We start from the raw sequence: 7,693 nt of genomic DNA, 5'->3' as shown, positions 1-7,693 counted from the left end.
AACCTCTCTATCACCAAAATATCCCTCAGTAGCAACTTAAAAATATGCCTCTAGAATAAGTACTAGAGTTCTGTGTGCCTTGATCTAACTTGAAAAATTCGAGGTTTTTTTCTGTTTTCCCACCACCCACTGCTTATTTTCTCTCTCCAGACTGTGTATTTATGGTGAGTTGCACTTTTCCTTAGCACGGCTGATTAGTTTTCCATTTCCTCTGTTTGTAAAGGCTGGGGAAAGGAAAGGTTGTAAATTAAACAGTGAGGGGGCATGAGCACAGATACTGGAAGGTGGATGTGTGTACTCTTGCTAAATTCTTGCAGTGGTCCTTGGCACACTTGTGGCCAGGGCACTTAACACCCTCCCATCCCATCTGAGAGCACGTTTCAGGAGTCAGCACAGGCTAGGAGCAATTCCCAGTGGGCACTGTGGATGCAGCCAACATGTTATGGATGCTAAGAGGGCTTAAGAGCCTGAAGTATTTTCCAGGACAGCTGGCCTCACAGTCAGAGAGGAGTCCTGGGCATGGTTAATCTCCAGAATAAGTGTAGCCAGAGAAATTTTTTTCCCAATGGGAAAAATACTGCTGTAAAACCACCAAAATTCATAGAGAAACCCAAGGGCAGGTTCAGTATCAGAGACTATTTTTAACTCCTTGTTTTGAAACCAATTAAAATTCTCACAGGAGGAACCTCTTGGGAGGTGGAAGGCAGCCCAGTCTAATGGAGGGGGTTAAATTCACATCTCACCAGATGACAAGGCATTCATGTGCAAGCTGGTACTCTGTGTCTATCAACAACTGAAACTTCCTACAAAGGAGTCACTGACAGAGATTTGGAACTTGCTCCCTGCTTTGGTTGACAGTTGAAATTTGAGATGCTGCAGATGGCTTTTTTTACACTGTTGTCTCTTGGAGACTATATTTGTAGATGATACAGGTCCTCTGTCTAATTATTTCCTTTTGCTGTAAAATCTGTAAGGGTATCTATATTGTGATTATTTTTTGTATTTTTTTAAAACAAAAGAAAGACTAATTAGTCACATGTAAAACATAGCTATAGTTTACTGTTTCAGCAAAATCAGAGCTGTGCAAATTATGGCTACTGAAAAGAAGACAGATTCAAGATCCACATCAGGTCAGAAGGAGACACCAAAATGTTTACCTCTACCCAAAGCTTAGAGTTTGCTTTTGGGACATTAATCTTTCTGTCTCATCTCACACTTGTTAAAAATACAAGTTAATTTTGAAATAAAAAGTAATTTCAAAGTGAAAAGTTGAAACTTATCTTGTAGAAAGCTAAGGGCTTCCTCATTTCCTAATTGTATTTGCTATTTGTCCCATGGTTCGTCCCTAGGTTGAAGCAGGCTTGCAAATGAATGAGTTTACTTTCTGTGCTGTATTCCCTCAGTGATACTTCATTTTTAGGTATTTTGGTTGGTCATGGTGAGGATACAAACAAGGCAAGACCTGTGATGAGTTTCAGCCTGCTCCTGTGTACTGCTGCTTTCAGCAGTTTTCTACCACCTTGGCAGGAGACTGTGCACTGTTACAGGAGCAGTGATCTTTAGAAACTACTTACTAGAGACACTAGAGTGTTGTTCCTATGTCCACAGTGTATTTCACCTTGTGGGTTATCAGCTTGGTTCTATGCTGCCAACAAAAAGAAATGACCAGTGCTTACCTAACACCAAAGATTTCCCAGCTGCAGGAGTGAAAACCCTTTGGTAGGCCAGCTAATCTGCATCACCTCTCTCACCATTCTCCAGGCACGTTCTGGCTGTCAGGTGATAAAACAAATGTTTAGGAGGTTTGGACTGGAACTAATGGTGATGTTGCTAGTGTTGTCTTCATGTGAAGTTCACAGATTAATTTGAAATGGGTTAACTCAAAAGAGCTGTAAAACAATATGTGAGGAATCATGACAGGGCACAGTGCTCTGAGAGTGGCTGTGTCTCAAGACAGGCTGCATCAGCTGGGTGCAAGACCCCAGAAAGCAGCAGCATTAATTTCTTCCAAAGATTCATCTTCCTTCAGATCAGGGGTATTCCTGGCCATGGGACACCCCAGTGTGCTGGGAAGAGGGATGATTCACCCACCTGTCCCAGCTCAGCTGAAATGCGCTAGAAAGGCTGCACTGCAGGCACTTGGCACTGCTGCCACCCTCCTTGCTCCTGGCTAGTCCCTTTCAGCCACATGGCCACTCCAGAGAATAAATGTCTCAGCCCTCATCAGACCTTGTGGCATGTTTGTCCAGTGGTGTCAGCGACTTGAACTGTCTCCTCTGTGACTCCTGTTTGTACTTTCTGGCAGCTGGGAAGCACAGTAATCAAAACATGGGTAGGGTGATATATAAAAGTTTATTTTTTTGACTCAATTATGATCTAATAGCTTATCATTCCTCATGCCTCATGCATCCAAGATGTTTTTCCAGATGAAGCCTGGGAAACATGAATCTTTGTGAAACAAGTCTATGTTACTCCTTAGTTGGTCAGCATGCATTACTCATGTAGAAGTATTCCAGATGAAACCACAAGTTTTCCTGAAAATGACAAAATTAATGGAATTATACCAGCACAAACTCTGTTCTTTGTAAATCTCTGCCATAATTTAGCTAGAGAAGAGTTTACCTTGGAATTAAGAAAATGGAGTTAAAGTGGTATAAATCTGCCTTGGGGATGACTGTGTTTCCTCTTTTAATTTTGTAGAATCCTTTTCTGCTTTCATGCTGATTATACTTATTTAGAAAGACACCTGGATATGGAATTTTCAGAAATCTATTTTCTTTCTGAGAGTACATTTATGCTTATTCCTCTTTTTTTCTTCCAAGCAAAGCAACTATTGTTGATCTAGTCCTTGGTGAACACAATCCGTGTGTTACTATGCGCCACTGTTTCAAGAATAAATTTTAAAATAAAAAAATAAGTCTTTGATAAAGCAAAAAGGTTTTGCTGATTCTCATGCTGCACCTCAGCAAGTATGTCTGCTACAACCTTGCTACTTTTCTACACTACTTGCAAACACCAAACCCCACTATGGCAGCAGTGTCAACAGGATGAAGCAAATATTTATTCTTCAGTGCATGAGGCTCAGCACTGGGTGCTGTTCCTCCTAACACCTGTATGACAAACACTTTTCCAGGGCAGCAAGCAGACCAGGTGAAAGGATGAAAGCAGCAAAGGTTTACATAGCTAGACTAGCCACAGGTCCTCTGCTAGTCCGTACAGGAATTACAGCCCTGTGGTTTGGTTATTCAAACTCTTCACTAAATAGAGAATTGTCCTGGTTCAAAGAGTATCCATAGCTCCGTGCCAAGAGTCCAACAAGAAGGGCAAGCAGCAAACATGTGCTCTCACAAAAGCACATTGGCAAAGTGTAACACTGTCAAAAGGAACAAAGACCTTTTCTTGTTTGCTCAAATCATGATGCATATGAGGACAAGAGACTGGGGTTAGACAGCACAACAGATTAGTACTTTAAGCTCGAAAATTTAGAAATTCAGGAAACTCCAGGATGACTAAGGTCAGATATTTTTTCTGTTCTTTATTGTATTAGTCATTAGGTTTATTGCTCTCCTCTGACCATCATGACTGAAACAAACACAGGAGCCATCTGCAAAAGCAAAAGCCAGAATGAGGTCTGCATTCCCTTGGCCTAGTTCATTCACAGTCCAGAGTCTGTCACATCCAGAGCTGCTCCACACAGTGTTAGAGTCCAACTGCACAGCATTGCTCATTCAGTGCAGCTACAGCTCCTACTGGGCCTATCACAACCTCTTGGGAACGTGACTCCTTTTAGTCTCTTCCAGCCAGACAAAATAATGAACATCAGCAGAGCCCAGGAATATGACCTGGAATAACCAATATGAAAACTAATAATTTTAATCAGTTTCTGAGGTGGTATGAACAGTTGTATCTCTACATGATTGTCCTGTGACAGTCACACCATTGAAGCCAGGTAAACTTAGTTGTGGTTATCCAGATCCCTTGGGGCTAAAGACATCCATTCCCATCTGGGGTGGCTCTTGCTGAGGACTTCTAAGCCAACAAGGTCAATTTGATGTCCCCACCCTCCTCTCCTCCTGAAATTTGAGAAAATGTCTTTTCCCCTTCCCTTCCCTTCCCTTCCCTTCCCTTCCCTTCCCTTCCTTTTCTCATCTTGTCTTTGATGGTTTTTTTTTTGTTTTTTAACTGGTACCTACAACTTTCAGATACAGACAGACACTATTAAAAATTTCCTAGCTCTCCTCATCATTTTTGGAGTGTTTCAGATCTGATGGAGGGTTTATATAATTTGGTGTCCACTTTGAGTATATTTATATTATTTTTCACTCCTAGTCTTATATAGTGATCCATAATCTCCAGGCAGAAACTTGAATTGCTCAGTGCTTGAGTTCTCCTCAATCAACCCTGTGTACCCAGGCACTTTTGCACATCACTTTGCTCCACTCCAAATTCCTGCACAGCAGAGCCCCTGAAAGATACAGTTCCCAAAGCAGAGAAACAAATTCCAGTTTTGGTTCACTAACCCAGCTGCACTGTCCCTGCAATACTTTGTTAGCCTGTCAGAAACCCAGCACTTTCATGTCATACTCTAATCAGTTAGATCTGCAACTGAGATCCAGACTACAAACTTATTGCCAATGGCAACAACCATATCATGGCTTTAAATCAACTTTTGTGCATGTGTGTGTGTATTATAACATTATTATTATTATTATCTTAAGGGAACGTACTATGGAGCCAAAATCATCATGTCCAATTAGCAAGAGGGGCTGCACATTAAGTTCAAAGAGCCCCTTTGCGTTATCTGATTCCAACAGAACCAGTAACAGAGTCTAATCTAACCTGCCATTTCAAGAGCTTTGGGGAGAACAAATTGCCATCAGAGGGGGAAAGACTTGGAATAGCATGCAGCCTGTCCTCTCCTGACATCCTACTCAGCAAATTCCTCACAGATTTCCTCCTGATGTCAGTAAAACTAACATAAAGGTTATTTCATAAAATCTTCTGTGGATTCTAACTTGTGAAAACTGAAGGATCCATGCCCAGAACAACAATAGAGGCTCATGTAAATAACCATAGCATCTGTCCTATGTGCATAAAGCTTAACAAATGACTGAACCAGAGGAGGGGCTGAAGAGTTCCCATGCTGTGAGCACATATTGAAATGAGCAGCCAATAAGTGTCAAAATCAAGGTGACTGATCACATAAAGTCTTCTTTTTTGACTGGAAACTGTTAGGAAAGGTTTCCAGCTTAATATGCAATTTGATAAGGAGTGGGAAAAAAAGAAGTAGAGTTAAGTGCTAAAGTTGTTATAAATCATATGAGCTATTTCTTCAGGGAACACAATCCCTTCAGCAGATCAGGAATGCTGTAAGATATGGAGATGTGGTCAGGACTGACAGCAGGAGGTCATTTGTTACCAGTGTAACAAATGGCAGTGTCCCCAGAATCAGTTTTGGAACCCTGGTGAAACAGCGGATAAGCAAAGTTTGGGATTTGGATATTTGCATACTGAAATCATGTCATGCAAATACTCAGAAACTTTCCTTTATCGTGGTGCCATCAGAAATGCAGACGGATATCCAAAATGATAATGCTGAGCACTCCTTTCCAGCACACAGTATTTCAGCCAACATCACTGGTATGTTCTGGCTACTTCACACTGCTCTGATTAAAACTCAGTCACCCTTACAGCTGCTTTGTGTTCCTAGAGCACTGCACAACAGCTGGATCATGCCGTTGATTTTGGCCCTTAAACTCCTTGGAAATTACTGTGTGAATATCAAAACCTTGGCCTTTTCTGTCACCATTTAAGCTTCTGTCACCTATATCTCTGGCTTCAGCACATGACACCTTTGCATTTGGGTAATGTGTTGAAAAAGTATCAACATCATAAGGGAAGACAGAGTAAGTGTTAGCATTACCCTGATTTTGGCAGGCTTTCACACTAAGAAAGGCTGTTAGGGGCAGTGTCCCTGAGTGTGGCAGACTGTCTGCCACACCTACTGTCAGGTAAGGCTTGCTGCAAAACAAATCTACAAGTTTAAAAGTTTTGAAAGAGGCCAAGTTTGATCTCCTCTAACAGCAACCATATGCTAATTAGCCAGATGATACGAAACACCAGGTCAATTGGTTAAGCCTCTCTGTTGCCATTTTAATGAACATAACTTTGCATTTGTCCTTGGTGGGCCTCAACTGATTTACATTGAGCATAAGCACACTTGAAATATGCATTCCTAATTTCTCTGTTAACAGGTTGATTAGCCTATAGCCAGCTGCTCGGTCTTTACACGGCCTCATGAATTGCTCTCTCAGCTCCCACAAGGACAGATGGATCAAAGTGGCTGTCTTGAGCTATGATGTGCCTGGGTGACACACCACCTTTCATGAAGTCTAACATACTCAGCTAAGTGCATCTGGTTGATTATGCAATGTTTCAGGTTGATGATGTGTCTCAACTACACATAAGTTAAATTTAACATTAATTGTGCACTTTCAGGTCTATAAGTTGAGTCACCTTGCTACAGAGAAATCCCTAAAATGGCACGTTACTAAGCAGAATATACTGTAATATAATAATCTGTTTTCCACTGCAAAACATATACAAGACAGTCTTCAAATATTTGTTCTTAAAACATGTGGGATGTCCTGAATCCATGAAGCTATTCACTGTAAGCCATAAAAAATAGGTTTGGTTTAGAGATGAAAGTGGCTGGAGGCTGTGACCCACAGGGACTCAGAAGGAAACACTTAGAAAATAGAGACAGATTGAATCCCAAGTGCTCTCTCCTGAGAGGAAGCATGGTTGGAAAGTTTCAAACCCATTAAAGTTAAACAAATTGAAAACCCCTATCTGAGAGGAAACATAGTACTATGTTTATTTTTCCATTATAAATCTGAAACCTAAAAGATTTCCTGAGGTTCTCAAGTATTGTTCATGCTTATAATGGAGATCTGTTTTTAGAAAGTGTAATTCATGTATTTAATCCAAACTGTTTGATGAAAAACACCCTGAATAAGCATTCAGGAAGCTAAAGGCCATTGTATACCTGTATCACATATTGTTTGGATAAGAGCAGGGCTACAATGCAAGGAATCTCTTTGTGAAACTCTCTCACTCCAAAATAGAGGGTCTAATTCTCTCCCTATTTATGCTGCTGGATGAATTCCACTGAATTAGTGAAGACATGAGTAACCAGTCATAATGAAAAGACAATCTTCATGCTGAGTGTGAAACTACAAAAGTGCAAGGCTAATTGTGGCACGAGATTTATAATGCTGGCCTGAGTCAAGTACATAGGCAAGCCACTGCAGACCCAGTGTAATTTAGCAAAGCTGAATAATCAATATATTTTAGGTTTTGCTCCCTTACTAGTGGACTGCTGCTCTGCACTCCTTATCAGAAGCGTGTGTGATGTTATTGATGTTGAAAAGCATCTGTTTGACTAATGAACAAACTGCAAACTAACACCAGAGATTAATTTAAATGAGAGGAAATACTTGGAAGCAGTGGAATATTTTTCATTAGATTTATTGCTATAAAATTTAGCAGTACAGTTGGTCAAGTGACAGAGCTGAGAAATGTTTGATGTCATAGTGTAAGGCTCAGTGTAGGTGCTTAAGAAAACAGAAATGTGAGCATTGAATAACCATGACCTGACATTTTGGAGAAACCCTGAATCTTCTGGAAAGAG

The 7,693-nt window shown here is 40.8% G+C and overlaps 1 protein-coding gene across 4 annotated transcripts in view; it reads left to right on the top strand.

Annotated features, from left to right (window-relative positions):
• The window catches only part of FILIP1 (filamin A interacting protein 1), a 101,900-nt gene that overhangs the window by 33,336 nt on the left and 60,871 nt on the right, over positions 1-7,693 (top strand). The window lies entirely within an intron of this gene.

The sequence above is a fragment of the Geospiza fortis genome, unplaced genomic scaffold (genome assembly GCF_000277835.1).
Source record: "Geospiza fortis unplaced genomic scaffold, GeoFor_1.0 scaffold190, whole genome shotgun sequence".
NCBI classification, from domain to species: Eukaryota; Metazoa; Chordata; class Aves; order Passeriformes; family Thraupidae; genus Geospiza; species Geospiza fortis.
This window is presented reverse-complemented; position numbering and strand designations above follow the sequence as displayed.